General features: G+C 41.0%; 1 long non-coding RNA gene across 17 annotated transcripts in view; it reads left to right on the top strand.

Annotated features, from left to right (window-relative positions):
- The window catches only part of LOC116420428, a 75,436-nt gene extending 57,104 nt beyond the window's left edge, over window positions 1-18,332 (top strand). For all 17 annotated transcript variants that reach the window (XR_004230754.1, XR_004230760.1, XR_004230762.1 and 14 more), the window contains 2 exons: window positions 1,823-1,865; window positions 18,290-18,332. This is a non-coding gene — a long non-coding RNA (uncharacterized LOC116420428). The remainder of the gene's footprint in view (window positions 1-1,822; window positions 1,866-18,289) is intronic.
- Window positions 18,333-19,724: the final 1,392 nt, after the last annotated feature.

The raw sequence follows: 19,724 nt of genomic DNA, 5'->3' as shown, positions 1-19,724 counted from the left end.
TGTCCAGAATTCCAATGACCTTCAGCCTTACAGACGACAGTATGTACCAACCTTTCAGTCTCGTTTGGCAAAACAACACTACTATCACCAAGGCAAATCGAATCAGTCTCTTATTCAGGGTTCAACAAAGCATTCTAGAAGTAGAGGAACTTGGAGTGAACGCTTAGAAGATAATTGAAGTGTCTTGAAAGTGTCTCTCAATTACTGCTCTGCAGAGAATCGTGGCCATTCGATGTGGATTTACAAGGTTGATTGCCAATTCAGACATTTTCTACAGCTTTCAGCCATCCCAGGAAATAATGCTTGGGCCAATTTCTCTCCATGGGGGCTATTCAAGGTGGAAAGTGTCCATCAGCGAGCATCAAAATAACTCCTTGGGATTAACTAATTCCTCATCTACACCAAATCCTCGAGGAGAGAAATGATTAAAATAGCATGGTGTCCCTTGGCGACGGACTGGTCCCAATGGGACCATTCCATTTGGAATGATGGGGAGCATGAGGAAGTTTCGTATAGAACATCCAATTCCTTAGCTGGTAGGGCTTGGGTTTGGAGAAGACACAAAGTCCAATATTTGTGTGCAAAAGTGGGAGAGGTCGGGTTTTGAGTGTAATTGTGGAAGCCTAGGGTTTCTTAGCATGACTATTCGCACCGTTCAAAACACATCATGTTCCCACAGCTGTTGCTTATTTTTCTTTCTGTTTTGTTTTGAATGATAAAGGAGGTGCGTCGGCAGAGCCCGCCTCATCGAGAACTGAGTGAGTTTCCTGCCACTTTGTAAATTGGATACAACCCAGTACTTGCCTCTTCTAGCTAGGATGGATCTCCTCCAAGATCCCAAGGGGCCTCCCTATGTTTTCTGGAGTGCTCAGTTGGAGGTGTCCTCGGGTGCTAGGAGGATGTTCTGCAGCCTGTATATTTGACTACAGCACCTGGGCTGTGCTGCCAGTCGAGGTGGTGGCACAATTGAGGGTGATGGTGGATTCATTTGCAGGCATAAAACAGATTCTGCCCCAATTTCAGAGGGGCGAGGCAATCCATTTTTTCTTGCTAGGTGAAGCAGTTCGGGGCAAGGGTAGAACCAGGGCGAATCTGCACTATGTCTGAAGATCCCAATGACCTTCAGCCCACTTACAGATGACTGATATGAGCCAACCTTTCAGTCAGTTGTGTAAGAACTTGCATTGCCACCACCAAAGGCAAATCGAATCCGTCTCTCTTATTCTGGAGTTCAAAACGTATAATTAGTAGAGAACTTGGGAGGGAACATGAAAGATAATTGGATAATCACAAAGAGCCTTGAGTGTCTCTCCAATTACTGCTGCAGATTACCGGTGGCCATTCGATGGTTTTCCAAAAGTTGATTGTAATTCAGACATTTTCCACCTTTGTATCCCATGAAACAATGTGAGCAATTTATCTCCATGGGGGCTATTCCAAGGTGGAAAGATGTTCATCTAGCAGGCATCAAAATAACTTGGGATTAACTAATTCATATCTACCTGCAAATCCTTGCTTGGAGAGAAATGATTAAAAAATAGCTTGGTGTCCTTGATGTGCACCCAAATTCCCAATGGGACCATTCCCATTGGGAGATGATGGGGCATATAAAGAAGTTTCGTATGAACTGTCCCAATTCCTTAGCTGGAAGAGGCTTGGGTTTGGAGAAGACACAAGGTCCAAATCTTTGTGTGTAAAGAGTGGGAGGTCAGGTTTGAGCGTAATTGTGGAAACCCTAGAGGTTTCTTAACATGACTATGCGCACTTTCAAACACATCATGTTCCACAGCTGTGCTTATTTTTCTTTCTGTTTTTGTCTTAGATAAAGGAGAGTGCGTCGGCAGAGCCCGCCTCATCCAGAACTGGTGAGTTTACTGCCCCTTTGTAAATTGGATACAACCTGATGCCTCTTGTAGCTAGGATGGATCTCCTCAGATCCCAGGGCCTCTATGTTTCTGGGTGCTCCAGTTGGAGGGTGTCCTCAGGTGCCTAGGGAGGATGTTCTGTGGCCTTAGTATGACTGACTGCTACCCTGTTTCTTTAATTTGGTAACAATTGAGGTGGTGGTGGATGCATTGCAGGCTTGAAATGAATTCACTGCCAATTTCAGAGAGGCAGGAAACCCAATCCATTATTGTTGGAGTGAAGCAGTTCAGGGCAAGGGGTAGAGCCAAGGCAGATCTCTGCACTGTAATGGGAATCCCAGCCCAGGCCTTCAGCCCGCACCCAGACGACGGTATAAATGACCTTTCAGTCGTTTGTGTAAGAAACACCATTGCTATCACCAAGGCAAATCGAATCAGTCTCTCTTATTCTGGAGTTCAACAAAGCATTCTAGAAGTAGAGAACTTGGAAGTGAACGGTTAGAAAGATAATTGAAAGTGTCCTTGCATTCTCCAATTACTGCTCTGCAGAGAATCGGTAGCCATTCGATGTGGATTTTCCAAGTTGATTGCCAATTCGAACATTTTCTACAGCTGTGTCATCCCAGGAAATAATGTGACCAATTTCTCTCCATGGGGGCTATTCAAAATTGGAAAGTGTCATCTGTGAGCATCCAAAATATCCTTGGGATTAACTAATTCCTCATCTACACCAAATCCTCGAGGGAGAGAAATGATTAAAAAAAATAGCAAGGTGTCATGACGTGGACTACAAATTCCCAATGGGACCATTCCCACATTTGGGAGATGATGGGGCATATGGAAGTTTCGTATAGACTGTCCCAATTCCTTAGCTGGTAGGGCTTGGGTTTGGAGAAGACACAAGTCCAATTCTTTGTGTGCAAAGAGTGGGAGAGGTCAGGTTTTGAGTGTAATTGTGGAAGCCTAGAGGTTTCTGCTTGGAAGCTATTCACCGTTCCATACATCATGTTCGACAGCTGTTGCTTATTTTTTCTTTCTGTTTTCTTTTAGATAAAGGGGTGCGTCGGCAGGCCCGCCTCATCAGAACTGGGTGAGGTTTCCTGCCACTTTGTAAATTGGATACAACCCTGATGCCTCTTCTAGCTAGGATGGATCTCCTCAGATCCAAGGGACCTCCTATGTTTTCTGGAGTGCTCCAGTTGGAGGGTGTCTCGGTGCCTAGGGAGATGTTCTGAGACCTTTGTATGGCGGCTGGCACCCTGGGCTGACTGCTACCCAGTCTGAGTGGTAACAATTGGTGATGGTGATTCATTTGCAGGCATGAAACGGATTCTGCCCCCAATTTCAGAGGGGCAGAGAAACTAATCCATTTTCTTGCTAGGTGAAGCAGTTTGTGGGAAAACTGGGACATTGATTCATTGTTGGTGGAGTTGTGAACGAATCCAACCATTTTGGAGAGTAGTTTGGAACTATGCTCAAAAAGTTATCCAAACTGTGCATACCCTGATCAACAGTGTTACTACTGAGTTATATCCCAAAGAGATTATAAAGAAAGGAAAGGGACCTGTATGTGCTGGAAGTGTTTTGTGACCCTTTTGTGTATTGGCTAGAAACTGGGCAGAAAAGGAATGTCCATCACTTGGAGAATGGCTGAATAAATTGTGGTATATGAAAATTATGGAATATTACTGTTCTGTAAGGAAATGACCAACAGGATGATTTCAAGCCTGGAGAGACTTACACACGAACTGATGCTAAGTGAAATGAGCAGGACCAGGAGATCGTTATATACTTCAACAACAATACTAGATGACGGTCCTGATGGATCAGGCCATCCTCCTTAACAATCCAAAGCAATCATCTCTAATGGAGCAGTAATGAACTGAACTAACTATACCCAGAAAAAGACTCTGGGGAGATGACTAGAAACCAGCCATTGAATTCCCAGTCCTATATTTATGCACACCTGCATCTTTGATTTCCTTCACAAGCTAATTGTACAATAATTCAGAGTCTGATTCTTTTGTACAACAAAATAATGTTTTGGTCATGTATACTTATTGTGTATCTAAGTTATATTTTAATATATTTAACATCTACTGGTCATCCTGCCATTTTAGGGGGTGGGGGGAGTAGAGGTGAAAAAGAATTGGAACAAGTTTTGGCAATTGTTAATGCTGTAAAGTTACCCATGTATATATCCTGTAAATTAAAGGCTATTAAATTAAAAAAAAAAAAATTTGCTCGCCCTATCCAAGAGCATTTAATATTTTTCCAGTTGGTTAGATCAGACTTAATTTGTGTGAAAAAGTGGTTTGTAATTTTTGCTCATAAAGTTTCTGATTTTCCTTGAGATAGATTCTAAGTATTTTTATACTATCAGTAGTTATTTTAAATGGAATTTCTCTTTGCTTAACTCTGAGAGAGAGCTGATTGTTGGTGATATATATATATATATATATATATATATATATATATATATATATATATATATATATATATAAAAGAATGCTGATGATTTATGTGGGTTTATGTGGGTTTATTTCCTGCAACTTTGCTAAAGTTGTGGATTATTTCTAATACCTTTTTAGTAGAATCTCTGGGGTTCTCTAAGTATATATCATATCATCAGCAAAAGGTTATAATTGGTTTTCCTCATTGACTATATAATTCCTTTCATCTCTTTCAACTCTGCTGTAAAGCTAGCATTTCTAATACAATATGAATAGTAACAGTGATAGTGGGCATGTGTTTCCTCTGATACTTCGTGGGAATGGTTGCCGAGTTTTTCCCCATTACATATGATGCTTACTGATGGTTTCAATAGATGCTACTGATTATTTTTAAGGAAAAGTCCACTTATTCCTATATACTCTCAGGGTTTTAATAGGAATGGATGTTGGATTTATCAATGCTTTTCTGCATCATTGAGATCTTATATGGTTTTGTTAATTTGGTTATTAATATGGCCATTATATTGATAGTTTTCTAATATTGAACCAACCCTGCATTCCTGGTATAAATCAAAGAAAAATTTCTAATAGAACTTTATGGAATCATTCTCCCCTTTCCTCCACAGAAATTCATCACTATTTCTTAAGTTTTAGATATTAGAATGGATTATTGAGAGAGAACACCTCATCGTTCCAATTGAGTACTCTGCCCCTTATCCATGAGGTTTCACCAAGACACCTTCTAGGTTTTTGGTTCTTAAAACTTCCCAGCTCAACCTTCTAAATGGTTTCTCCAGTTGTGTCGTTGGGACTTCCTATCTTCTAGTTATGGATTTTATTTGACTGTTCCCCAGAAGGGAAAACTGCTGGATCTGCCGAATCCCAATCCCAAGAGATGAGGCCATTGTGCTGAATAACTTTGCAGGCATGTAATGGCCTTTGTGCAAGTTCTACAAGAAGCATGGCAAGTGAATCTAATTTTTTCCAGGGGAGATGCAGGTTGAAAGCCATGGTAGAGGGAAAGCATCTTATATGTCCAGGACCCCACATTAATCAACACCAAAGGAACTTGATAAGAAAACTGAGAGGATGCTGTTGGTAGAAGAAGCACACATTCTGAGGCCAACTGAAGGACATTGGGGTTATCAGCAAGCCACAGACTGAGAGGGGTTGACAGAACATATCTCCAGAATATGCGGCCTCTGGGTAGAAGATGACATAGATGGAAAGGAAAAATTTTTTAAAAAGCCCCTATGAATGAATATCTGAGAAAAATGAGAAGGAAGTGGTTGAGCAGCACTTATTTTTTTTTTTTAATGGGCAGTGCCATTGCTATATGTAATTTCTTTTTTTTTTTTAATTTTATTTAATAGCCTTTTATTTACAGGATATATGCATGGGTAACTTTACAGCATTAACAATTGCCAAACCTCTTGTTCCAATTTTTCCTCTTACCCCCCCCCCCTCCTTAGATGGCGGATGACAGTAGATGTTAAATATGTTAAAACATAAATTAGATACACAATAGTATACTTGACCAAAACGTTATTTTGATGTACAAAAGAATCAGACTCTGAAATATTGTACAATTAGCGTGAAGGAAATCAAAATGTGAGGTGTGCATAATAGGGATTGGGAATTCAATGTAATGGTTTTAGTCATCTCGCAGGTTCTTTTACAGACATAGGCAGCACTTATTAGGGAGGCTTTGAGGGAAGGAGTGCGGGAGCTTGGGCTGAAAAAGTCAAGTTGATTTTCAGGCAAGTTCAATAATTGTGGTGGTAATTGTCCAATAGGGTCCAGAAATAGCCCAAATGAGAAAGACACTCGTGACAGATGAATGCAAGGTTTGGGCTGCAAGGAAAATGAGAAGGTAACTATAAAGGGAAGAGAATAGGCTTTGGGAATAGAAACACAAATAAAGATGTAGACAGTGAGACAATGTGTATAACCAATAACACAAGATGTAAGGAGGTGGCCCAAACCATTCTTTCAAATTCCCATGTCAAGTGCTGGATGCAAAAGTAGGAAAACTTCATGACATGGGTGATTCTTCAGGGCAGGTCTAATGGTTTTGTGGTAAAAAGAGCCATCTATAACTAGAGAAAGGATTGTGGAAACTGAGGATGAAAACAGTATTTTCACCCTTTTTGTTATTTTTTCCTTGCATTTTGATCTTTTCTCATTTTTTCCCTTTTTGATCTTAGTTTTCTTTTGCAATATGATAACTGTGGAAACATATATATATATATATATATATATATATATATATATATATATATATGTATGTATGTATAAATTGCACATGCTCAATATATTGCATGTTGCTTATGCTTTCTAAAGAAAGAGGTGAGTGAGGAGGAAGGGAAGAAATTGGAATAAATGGTTGAAAAGGTGAATGTTGAAAATTATGTTTGCATATGTTTTAAGTAAAAATATTTAACAGAGTTGAGGGGTTATGTTTAACTTTTGAAGACATGCAATGGTCGGTGCCTCATTAGCAGGTCAGGGGAAGTAATTTACGCATCCCTAGAAACCTGAGGTTAAAAGCAATGGTAGAGCCAGGTGGAATCTGTACATATTTGGGAACCCAATTGACAGTCAGCCTCCCACTTGACCCATTTCTAGGGAAATAATTGAGTAGTGCACAGTAACCAAGACAATGGCTGAGGCTAATTGAATGACTGGTGCTATCAAGTTGGGGTGCATGGATTTGGCGGACTCTCTTCTCCAGGTTTTGAGACCCTTGGGTGAAAGTGAAGTAGATGAAAGGAAAAGAACAAAGCCTACTGCATTGGGTGTCTGAAAAACTAGATCAAGACCTTGATCAGGGCTCATGGAAGAGGCTTTCAGGTAGCCTGAAATCTAATCTTTAGTGTTCAGATGATGGAAGAGGACACAGATTGGATTTTTCAGAGGTGAGAGTTTAATAAAGGAATTGACAAGAAGTCAGATGCAGCACCAAGTGAGAAAGAGCAGCTATGATTGATGAAAGCGCAAAAGACTGGGCTACAAGGAAAATGAGAAAAATAACCTAGAGTGTAGAAGAGAACAGGGTTTGGGAACAGAAACGAAAATGGTATGAGAATGACCTTTGAATTTGGGCAATGAATTTTGTCTGAGAATAAAGTGAAGACTTATCCAAAAGCTTCCTTTTAAATTGTTGGCAATGGATGAGAGAGAAAGAAAAATTGAAATCAGGCGGATTCATCTACAGAAGCCAGTTAGTTGGGACAATGAAAAGTGAATAAATGAAAGAGTCTTTATAGTAAAGAAAGAGGTTGAAAATTCCTCCTGGTACTAAACGAAATTTTTGACCAATTTGACTTCGGAATGGAGATAGATGGGGGAAAACAGTGTCAAGGAAAGTAGAAGAAAAGTTTGGGAGGAAGGAGGATGGTGGAAGGTGTCCATTTATGTCTCAAAGTTGTGTATGTTCACGATGACACAAAGAAGTGAATAAGGCCTGGCTCGAGAGCAGTTCTGTGTGGAAACCAGGCGAGGAAGGTGTTCTTTTGGATAAGTACATTGTCCAGAGATCCTGCATGGAGTATTTAACAAGTCATCCAGCAGATGAAGGAAATAGAAGCCTGGCTGAGCAAGAAACTTATAAGGCTACGTGCCAAAGTGTGTAACACAAAGTACCCTGTGTATGTGTGACTGAGGGAGGGATGGAAAAATAGGCTCCATCAGAGGTCGGGAAATGAAAGCTGGGCTGAGGGCATCTGAACCTACCCGAGGCTTGAGCTGAGTCAAATGCAATAGAATTCTTTGCAATGGCTGCTATAGACACTCTTGATGAGCTCATCAGGCATTGTTGTGTGTCTGCTTCAAAATAATGACAAGTTGCTGAGAAACAAAACGCAAAGGAGTAACTGGGCATTTGCCTTCAGGCGTGGTGGTGAGTGGACTGGCAGTTAAGGGTGTTATTTTCGTCAACTTATTTTGGATTTTTTAATCTTCTGTGAACATACTATCAGTTTGTGGCTAAGTAGGTATGTGTTTGTCAACTTATTTTGGATTTTCTAATCATGTATGAATGTACTATCAGTTTGTGGCCAAGTAGGTATGTGATCCTGAATTTTTCAAAATAATGACAAGTTGCTGAGAAACAAAACGCAAAGGAGTAACTGGGCATTTGCCTTCAGGCGTGGTGGTGAGTGGACTGGCGGTTAAGGGTGTTATTTTCATCAACTTATTTTGGATTTTTTAATCTTCTGTGAACATACTATCAGTTTGTGGCTAAGTAGGTATGTGTTTGTCAACTTATTTTGGATTTTCTAATCATGTATGAATGTACTATCAGTTTGTGGCCAAGTAGGTATGTGATCCTGAATTTGGGGACCATTTCTCTTTTTATTTCTCAACAGATAAGGGTTTTGTGGTTCCATGTCTGTGAACTGTAGGCTCTTTTCCATGATCAAGGGTTTAAATCATGTTAAACATGGCCAAGGTGAACAATAAGAGTTTTGGTGAAGTTTTCTGAAGACCATAGCATCCATTCTCCATTGAACAATATGGCCACGTGTAAGGTAATGAGTTGATGTAGGCATTAGGTTGTATACTTTGTGGAACAGTGTAGCAGTGGAGATATATTCTTGACAAGAGATCTCAAGATCCAAACAATTCCATAAAAAGAGCAATCAGGGGCAAAGTGATGTCAACTTACAATGGCACCTGGCGCTGGTGAATTAAATCCAGATGAGCATATAGTTATTCAAATGAGGCCCCTTCAATGGATCAATGTCTTTCCTCAAGTTTCAATTTGAGGGGCTTCAGGTAGGTAACAGACAATAGAAAAATCAATATTCTCTCAGAGTGAGCAAGAATTATATTTTCTTAACCTGTTCAATTATGCTCCAAAAGAAACAACAATTCCACCAGAAAACCAGATAGACATGATACCCCATAATTTGTAGTAATATGAAGTAATATTTTTATATCAAAGATAAACTTGATAATTTGAAAGGAACATGTTTTTACCATGACTTTTGCAATCTGACTTTGAACTGATTGTATGACAGCACTCAATACATAACCTCAAACAATGCTTCCAAGCAACAATAACATATAACTTTAAGGTCAATTTAAATTTATATTAATTATATATATATATATATATATATATATTTGATTTATATACATATGTAACTAGTAAGTCATAATGTATCTCTAAAGAACATGTCATTGTAGACATACAGAAATAAAAATACTATGAAAATAAGGAAGAATATCAGAGTAGAAATATTTTGGATTGCAGTCACTTACCTCTTTATATGTGTTTCTTTTTCTTTCTTTTCTGAGCACTACCTGCAGAGAATAACTGACAAAGATTTACAGATCATTAGGTAAAGGACAAGAAAGGTTCTGATTAGAATAGAAGAAGGATAGTTTATATGAGGTCCAAGAGAAAGGAGGACAAAGGGAGGAGAAGGAGAAAGATCATTAGACATATTTGAATCAAGTAATCATGAATATTTAAAGTATGGCTACATCCCAACTAAAAGTGTTGAGTGGGATTTTCATGTTGTTGTCTGATTCTTCCATTGTGAGCAGTGAAAAAAAGGAGGGGCGGGATATAGGCAGCTGTATTACAGGTAAACCCCATCACGTAAGAGTTTGTTCTTTGGGAGATGTACAGATTGTTTCCATCAGCACAATTAGTGATTGAGCAAGGACAGAAAAGAAAAGATCCCTCAATTGAAGGAAGCAAATTCCAGCCTGCATAAATCAAGCATCCCTTGGAGTGTATTGTCCAAATGTGTGGTAGATGGTACCTGTGTGATTGCAGAAGAAAAATGATGTTATGGTTCATGAAACGCTCAGAGATGCAGGAGATTAGATCCAGAATACCTAGGCCTCCTGTGGGGCTGTTTGACATTTAGACCACAATCCAATAGGAGACTCTATTGAAGTGCTGAAGCCCTCTTGATGAGCATTGTTTGAAGTGTTGCCTGGTTGTAGGGACAAGAAAAACGAAGAAACTGAGGGTGTGCCTTCTGGATTGATAGCAAGTAGATTGGCAGTGAGACATTGTTGATGATGAGAGAGGTTTTGATTATTTGATGTTTATTATTGTTCCTCGTAATTGATTTTATCAAACATTTGAACTGAGTAGCTCTGTGAATCACAATTTTGAAGCCATTTCTTCTTCATTCCTTATCAGACAAGCTAAGTTTGGGGGCAATACACTCCTTCCCATGCTCATGAGGGCTTGAGCATGTCATGAGTTAGAAGAGGGCTTTTCTCAGGTTTTCCTCAAGGCCATAGCTATCATTGTACAAGGAAACCAAATGGTCGAATGGTGTCAGGAATGGTGATTGGATGTTACGTACATGTTAGATGCATCGATTTAGACCACTTGGCCATAGAGATATATTCTTCATGAGAGATCTCCAAGATTCAAAGATTCCCAAACAAGAGAGTTGAAGAATGGAGTGCTTTTAACATCCATGGAGCATTTGCTGGTTAAAGATTAAATCCTGATGAATTTATAGTTAGTTGAGAGAAGAAGCCCATTCACTGAAGTAAGACTTTAATCTCATTTTGTTTTGTGGCCTTTACCTGGTTTAATGGGTAGTGAAACTTCAGTATTCTCTCTGAGTGACTGAGTGATTCTTTTACAATTTGATTAGCATACACTTCAAAAAACAAAAATTCCACCAAAACACTAGATAGAACGCACTGTACACACAATTTTATATAAAAAAGTAAAAGAACAATTTAATATTCAGGTTTCATTTATTTGATTATTTCAATAGCAGATGTTTTCATCATGATATTTGCAATCTCCCTTGGAATGGATGGTACCGCAACAAATACACACCACAAACACTGTTCCCTCCAACCATTCTTAGATTAATTTTTGCCTTTGCACAGTAATAGAAGTAATTGAAAAATATTTATTAGCAAAAATGTTAACCATATATATAGAAATTAAATATATATACAATATCTACAAATGTTAATTATTTATTTTATACATATATATTGATTGATCTCAATATCAAGTACATCTTAAGACTATCGACTTATCCAGAAAACCTCTAAGTAAAGCCTCAGAAAAAAGATCTTAGGCAATTTAGGTAGAATCTTAGAGAAGATAAAATAGACTAATAAATTAATAGACATATTTTAAAATAATTTATTATTTAAGTTAATAATATACACATGACAAATATAATTCATACATAATATCTACATATTTTGATAAATTATTTTATATGTACATATAGATCTATCTGAATATCCAGTAATATTAAGTATCTCAATTTTTCTATAGCAATATACATTTCTGTAAAGCCCGGAAATAAGACCTATACAAATTAGGTAGAATCTTAAAGAGAATAGATGAATTACTTTTAGCCGCTTTACCAAAATTAATCGTTATATTTTACAAAAAATACTTTATTATTGATTTATTAAAATATACAAAATATACTTACTTTATAGTGAATATACATATTTTGATTGATTTTACATACATTTTTTGAGTCCATCTCAATATCGACTAAATGCTAAGTCTCTCGATTTGTCTAGCAACCCTTTCCATAAGGACAGAAAAGCCTTGGGCAAATTAGGTAGAATCTTCGAGAGGAATGATGGGGATTTCAACCACGAAGGCCTTCATGTGTGCTGCCTTTTGTTTCTTCCCCGGGCAGTATATGCAGAGAGCATGTGAGAAAGTCTTATCTTTTATGAAGAATAGACAAAATCCTCCCTGTTTAGAATGGGATGTTCAGAGAATGGAGAACTAAGAGCAGGAAGAGCAAGAACTCTGTTCCCCTTTGAAGTCAAGAGACCCTTCATATTTCTGATGATTGATCTGAACAAACTCTACATGCCCTAGGGAAACTATTTTGACCAAAATCTATTCCTTTCTTTTTCCTAAAGCCAAGAGACAGAAGGTAAGAGAGAACATTGAGCAAAACACTTGGAATGATCATTGGAGAATCATTACTACTCTTCGAAACTTGCTACCTACTTAGTACTTGGCAGAGAATGAGTGGTTAAAAAAAATGTGGACTTTTGAAAAGCTGATTGCCAACGTGATGGGGAGGTAGACATTTGTCCAGAGCTGGTTTCCATTGTCAGATGTCCTGTACCAATTTGTGTCTTTGGGGGAATTAATAAAGGGAAAGTTGGCAGCTTTCAGGCCTCAACTGGAATCTGGACATGAGATGATTTCTCATTTGATGGAAATGCCCAATACTCTGAGCAATGGGTCCAACATGCCATGGAGTCCTTCAGATGGACCCCATTTCCCAAAGACGCTCTCCCAACTGGGAGGTGGTGGGGCATATTAAGAAATTTCTTCTCGATGGTGTTGGTTCTTAGCAAGGAGTTTGTGGGTTTTCAAATACACATAGCATCCCATTCTCGGTGCAGGGAAAGGAGGGACAGGTCCGATTTTCTGTCAGTGTTGCTACGTGTCTTGGTCTCTTCCAGCGTCCTTTCTCCCCTTTCCTGATTCGTCATATTGCATTTGAACTGATTGGTGTTTTTATCTGCATAACTCTCTGGGAAGTGAAATCGGCAGAAACCCGCCTCATCAGACCTAAAGGTGGTTACTGTACATGGTGGATATCCTGATGCCTCTTCTAGCTAGGATGGTTCTCTCGGATCCCAAGGGCCTCTATTAACTTTCTGGGCGCTCAGTTGGAGGGTGTCCTCAGGTGCCTAGGGATGTTCTGTGGCCTTAGTAGCTGACTGCTTCTGGGCTGACTGCTACCAGTCTGGTAACAATTGGGGTGGTGGATACACATTGCTTGGGCAATGGATTCTGCACAATTTCAGAGGGCAGAGGCCATCCATTTATTGCTAGGTGAGGCAGTTTGGGACGAGGTGGAGGCAGAGCAGATCCTACACCATGTCTGGGGAATCCCAAGACCTTCAGCCGCACTTGCAGATGACTGATATAGGCCAATCTTGAATTAACTTTGTGTAAAGGACTTGCATTGCCATCACCAAGCCAAATCGAAACAGTCTCTTATTCTAGAGTTTAACAAAGTATTCTTGAAGTAGAAGAACTTGAGGCAAGACACTTAGAAATCGAGGAGCCTTGAGGGGTCTCAATTACTGCTCTGCAGAATCCGGTGGCCATTTGATGTAGGGCTACCAAAGTTGATTGCTGTTCAGACATTTTTTGCAACAGCCATCCCAAAATAATGTGACCAATTTCTCTCCATGGGGGCTATTCAAGGTGGAAAGTAATGTCCATCTAGCAGGCATCAAAAGTAACCTTGGGTTGACTAATTCTCTTCTACACTGCAAATCCTCGAGGAATGATTAAAAAATAACGTAATTGTCCTTGACGTGGACCCAAATTCCCAATGGGGACATTCCCATTTGGAGATGATGGAGCATATAAAGGAAGTTTCGTATAGACTGTCCCAATTCCTTAGCTGGTAGGGCTTGGGTTTTGGAGAAGACACAAGTCAATTCTTTGTGTGCAAAGTGGGAGAGGTCAGTTTTTGGTGTGGTGTGGAAGCCTAGGGTTTCTTAGCATGACTATGCACCTTTCAAAAGCTTTGTCATGTTCACAGCTATTGCTTATTTTTCTTTCTGTTTGTTTTAGATAGGGAGGTACGTGGTGAGCCCACTTTCATCAGGGCTACAGTGAGTTTACTGCCCTTTGTAAATTGGATACAACCTGATGCCTCTTGTAGCTGGGATGAATCTCGTCCAGAACAGGGCCTCCTATGTTTTCTGGGTGCTCAGTTGTAGGGTGTCCTCAGGTGCCTAGGGAGGATGTTCTGCGGCCTTTGTATGGCTGGCTGCTTCCTGGGCTGACTGCTGCAGTCTGAGTGGTAACAATTGAGGTGGTGGTGGATGGGTTACAGGCATGAAATGGATTCTGCTGCCAATTTCAGAGGGCAGAGGAAGCCCAATCAATTTATTGCTAGGTGAAGCTGTTCGGGGCAGGAGTAGAAACCAGGCAGATCTGCACTGGCAATGCTGGGAGTCCCAATGACCTTCAGCCCTTACAGATGACTGATATGAGCCAATAACTCAGTCGTTTGTGTGAGAACTTGCATTGCCATCCACCAAACCAAATCAATCCGAGTCTCTTATTCTGGAGTTCAACAAAGTATTCTTGATGAAGAGAACTTGAGTAGACATAGAAAGATAATTGGATAATCCCAAAAGAGCCTTGAAAGTGTCTCTCCAATTACTGCTCTACCCAGATTACCGGTGGCCATTCGATGTGGGTTACTTTCCAAAGTTGATTGCCAATTCAGACATTTTTCACAACAGCCATCCCAAGAGTAAAGTGGTATTTCTGCATCTCCATGGGGGGCTATTCAGGTGGAAAGTGTCCATCTGTGAGCATCAAAATAACCTTGGGATTAACTCATTCCTCATCTACACCAAATCTCAGGAGAGAAATTGTAAAATAGCATGGTGTTCTGAACGTGGACTGGAAATTCCCAATAGGACCATTCCCATTTGGAGATGATAGCACTATATAAAGTTTGGTATAGACAGTCCCAATTCCTTAGCTGGCAGAACTGGGTTTGGAGAGAACTAAGTCCAATTCTTTGTGTGCAAAAGAGTGGGAGGTCAGGTTTTGAGTGTAGTGCTTGGAAGCCCTAGAGGTTTCTTAGCATGACTATTCGCACCTTTCAACGCATCATGTTTACATTATTGCTTATTTTTTCTTTCTGTTTTGTTTTTAGATAGGGAGGTGTGTCGGCAGGCCTGCCTCATCCAGAACTGGTGAGTTTACTGCCCTTTGTGAAGTGGATGCAACCACAGTGCCTCTTGTAGCTGGATGGATCTCCTCCAGATCCCAGGGCCTCCCTATATTTCTGGAGTGCTCCAGTTGGAGGAATCCTCAGGTGCCCTAGGAGGATGTTCTGTGGTGCTGTGTGGCTTACTGCTTCCTGGAGCTGACTGCTACCCAGTCTAGTGGTGGCACAATTGAGGTGGTGGTAGATACATTTGCAGGCATGAAATGGATTCTGCACCAATTTTAGAGGCAGAGAGGCAATCCATTTTATTGCTAGGTGAAGCAGTTCCGGGGCAAGGAATGAGGCCAGAGCGAATCTGCACTATATCTAGGAATCCCCATGACCTTCCAGCCCTTACAGATGACTGATATGGTAACCTTTCCAGTCAGTTGGTAGCAAAGAACTTGCATTACCGCCACCACCAAAAGGCAAATCAGATCCGTCTCTTATTCTGGAGTTTCAAAACGTATAATTAGTAGAGAACATGGGAGGGAACACTTAGAAGATAATTGGATAATCACGTAGAGCCTTGAAAGTGTCTCTCAATTACTGCTCCTGCAGAGAATGGGTAGCCATTAGATGTTGATTTTCCAGGAGTTCATTGCCAATTCAGACATTTTCCACACCCATAGCCATCCCATGAAACAATGTGAGAGCAATTTCTCTCCATGGGGGCTATTCAAGGTGGAAAGTGATGTTCATCTATGAGCATCAAAATAACCTTAGGATTAACTAATTCCTTATCTACATAAATCCTTGTGGAGAAATGATTAAAAATAGCTTGGTGTCCTTGATGTGCACCCAAATTCCCAATGGACCATTCCCATTTAGAATGATAGGGCATATAAAGTTTCATATGAACTGTCCCAGTTCCTTAGCTGGAAGGGGCTTGGTTTGGAAGACACAAAGTCAAATCTTTGTGTGCAAAGAGTGGGAAAGGTCGGGTTTGAGGTGTAGTGTGGAAGCCTAGGGGTTTCTTAGCGTGACTATGCGCACCTTTCAAAGCATATCATGTTCACGGCTATTGCTTGTTTTTTCTTTCTGTTTTGTCTTAGATAAAGGAGGTGCGTGTGGAGCCCCCTCATCAGAACTGGTGAGTTTACTGCTTGCTAGCAAATTGGATTAACTGATGCCTCTTGTGTCAAGATGGATCTCCTCAGATCCCGGGGCCTCCCTATATTTCTGGAGTGCTCAGTTGGAGGGTGTCCTCTCGGGTGCCTAGGGAGGATGTTCTGTGTGGCCTTTGTATGGCTGACTGCTACCCAGTCTGAGTGGTAACAATTGAGGTGGTGGTGGATACATTTGCAGGCATGAAATGAATTCTACCAATTTCAGAGGGGCAGAAACCCAATTCATTTTGACGGTGAGTGCTGAAGCATTTCGGGGCGAGAGGTAAAACCAAACAAATCTGCACTATGTCCAGAATTCCAATGACCTTCAGCCTTACAGACGACAGTATGTACCAACCTTTCAGTCTCGTTTGGCAAAACAACACTACTATCACCAAGGCAAATCGAATCAGTCTCTTATTCAGGGTTCAACAAAGCATTCTAGAAGTAGAGGAACTTGGAGTGAACGCTTAGAAGATAATTGAAGTGTCTTGAAAGTGTCTCTCAATTACTGCTCTGCAGAGAATCGTGGCCATTCGATGTGGATTTACAAGGTTGATTGCCAATTCAGACATTTTCTACAGCTTTCAGCCATCCCAGGAAATAATGCTTGGGCCAATTTCTCTCCATGGGGGCTATTCAAGGTGGAAAGTGTCCATCAGCGAGCATCAAAATAACTCCTTGGGATTAACTAATTCCTCATCTACACCAAATCCTCGAGGAGAGAAATGATTAAAATAGCATGGTGTCCCTTGGCGACGGACTGGTCCCAATGGGACCATTCCATTTGGAATGATGGGGAGCATGAGGAAGTTTCGTATAGAACATCCAATTCCTTAGCTGGTAGGGCTTGGGTTTGGAGAAGACACAAAGTCCAATATTTGTGTGCAAAAGTGGGAGAGGTCGGGTTTTGAGTGTAATTGTGGAAGCCTAGGGTTTCTTAGCATGACTATTCGCACCGTTCAAAACACATCATGTTCCCACAGCTGTTGCTTATTTTTCTTTCTGTTTTGTTTTGAATGATAAAGGAGGTGCGTCGGCAGAGCCCGCCTCATCGAGAACTGAGTGAGTTTCCTGCCACTTTGTAAATTGGATACAACCCAGTACTTGCCTCTTCTAGCTAGGATGGATCTCCTCCAAGATCCCAAGGGGCCTCCCTATGTTTTCTGGAGTGCTCAGTTGGAGGTGTCCTCGGGTGCTAGGAGGATGTTCTGCAGCCTGTATATTTGACTACAGCACCTGGGCTGTGCTGCCAGTCGAGGTGGTGGCACAATTGAGGGTGATGGTGGATTCATTTGCAGGCATAAAACAGATTCTGCCCCAATTTCAGAGGGGCGAGGCAATCCATTTTTTCTTGCTAGGTGAAGCAGTTCGGGGCAAGGGTAGAACCAGGGCGAATCTGCACTATGTCTGAAGATCCCAATGACCTTCAGCCCACTTACAGATGACTGATATGAGCCAACCTTTCAGTCAGTTGTGTAAGAACTTGCATTGCCACCACCAAAGGCAAATCGAATCCGTCTCTCTTATTCTGGAGTTCAAAACGTATAATTAGTAGAGAACTTGGGAGGGAACATGAAAGATAATTGGATAATCACAAAGAGCCTTGAGTGTCTCTCCAATTACTGCTGCAGATTACCGGTGGCCATTCGATGGTTTTCCAAAAGTTGATTGTAATTCAGACATTTTCCACCTTTGTATCCCATGAAACAATGTGAGCAATTTATCTCCATGGGGGCTATTCCAAGGTGGAAAGATGTTCATCTAGCAGGCATCAAAATAACTTGGGATTAACTAATTCATATCTACCTGCAAATCCTTGCTTGGAGAGAAATGATTAAAAAATAGCTTGGTGTCCTTGATGTGCACCCAAATTCCCAATGGGACCATTCCCATTTGGGAGATGATGGGGCATATAAAGAAGTTTCGTATAGACTGTCCCAATTCCTTAGCTGGAAGGGCTTGGGTTTGGAGAAGACACAAGGTCCAAATCTTTGTGTGTAAAGAGTGGGAGGTCAGGTTTGAGCGTAATTGTGGAAACCCTAGAGGTTTCTTAACATGACTATGCGCACTTTCAAACACATCATGTTCCACAGCTGTGCTTATTTTTCTTTCTGTTTTTGTTTTAGATAAAGGAGAGTGCGTCGGCAGAGCCCGCCTCATCCAGAACTGGTGAGTTTACTGCCCCTTTGTAAATTGGATACAACCTGATGCCTCTTGTAGCTAGGATGGATCTCCTCAGATCCCAGGGCCTCTATGTTTCTGGGTGCTCCAGTTGGAGGGTGTCCTCAGGTGCCTAGGGAGGATGTTCTGTGGCCTTAGTATGACTGACTGCTACCCTGTTTCTTTAATTTGGTAACAATTGAGGTGGTGGTGGATGCATTGCAGGCTTGAAATGAATTCACTGCCAATTTCAGAGAGGCAGGAAACCCAATCCATTATTGTTGGAGTGAAGCAGTTCAGGGCAAGGGGTAGAGCCAAGGCAGATCTCTGCACTGTAATGGGAATCCCAGCCCAGGCCTTCAGCCCGCACCCAGACGACGGTATAAATGACCTTTCAGTCGTTTGTGTAAGAAACACCATTGCTATCACCAAGGCAAATCGAATCAGTCTCTCTTATTCTGGAGTTCAACAAAGCATTCTAGAAGTAGAGAACTTGGAAGTGAACGGTTAGAAAGATAATTGAAAGTGTCCTTGCATTCTCCAATTACTGCTCTGCAGAGAATCGGTAGCCATTCGATGTGGATTTTCCAAGTTGATTGCCAATTCGAACATTTTCTACAGCTGTGTCATCCCAGGAAATAATGTGACCAATTTCTCTCCATGGGGGCTATTCAAAATTGGAAAGTGTCATCTGTGAGCATCCAAAATATCCTTGGGATTAACTAATTCCTCATCTACACCAAATCCTCGAGGGAGAGAAATGATTAAAAAAAATAGCAAGGTGTCATGACGTGGACTACAAATTCCCAATGGGACCATTCCCACATTTGGGAGATGATGGGGCATATGGAAGTTTCGTATAGACTGTCCCAATTCCTTAGCTGGTAGGGCTTGGGTTTGGAGAAGACACAAGTCCAATTCTTTGTGTGCAAAGAGTGGGAGAGGTCAGGTTTTGAGTGTAATTGTGGAAGCCTAGAGGTTTCTGCTTGGAAGCTATTCACCGTTCCATACATCATGTTCGACAGCTGTTGCTTATTTTTTCTTTCTGTTTTCTTTTAGATAAAGGGGTGCGTCGGCAGGCCCGCCTCATCAGAACTGGGTGAGGTTTCCTGCCACTTTGTAAATTGGATACAACCCTGATGCCTCTTCTAGCTAGGATGGATCTCCTCAGATCCAAGGGACCTCCTATGTTTTCTGGAGTGCTCCAGTTGGAGGGTGTCTCGGTGCCTAGGGAGATGTTCTGAGACCTTTGTATGGCGGCTGGCACCCTGGGCTGACTGCTACCCAGTCTGAGTGGTAACAATTGGTGATGGTGATTCATTTGCAGGCATGAAACGGATTCTGCCCCCAATTTCAGAGGGGCAGAGAAACTAATCCATTTTCTTGCTAGGTGAAGCAGTT

The sequence above is a fragment of the Sarcophilus harrisii genome, unplaced genomic scaffold (assembly GCF_902635505.1).
Source record: "Sarcophilus harrisii unplaced genomic scaffold, mSarHar1.11, whole genome shotgun sequence".
NCBI classification, from domain to species: Eukaryota; Metazoa; Chordata; class Mammalia; order Dasyuromorphia; family Dasyuridae; genus Sarcophilus; species Sarcophilus harrisii.
Note: the sequence above shows the minus strand (reverse complement) of the source record. Positions and strands in the feature narration are given on the sequence as shown.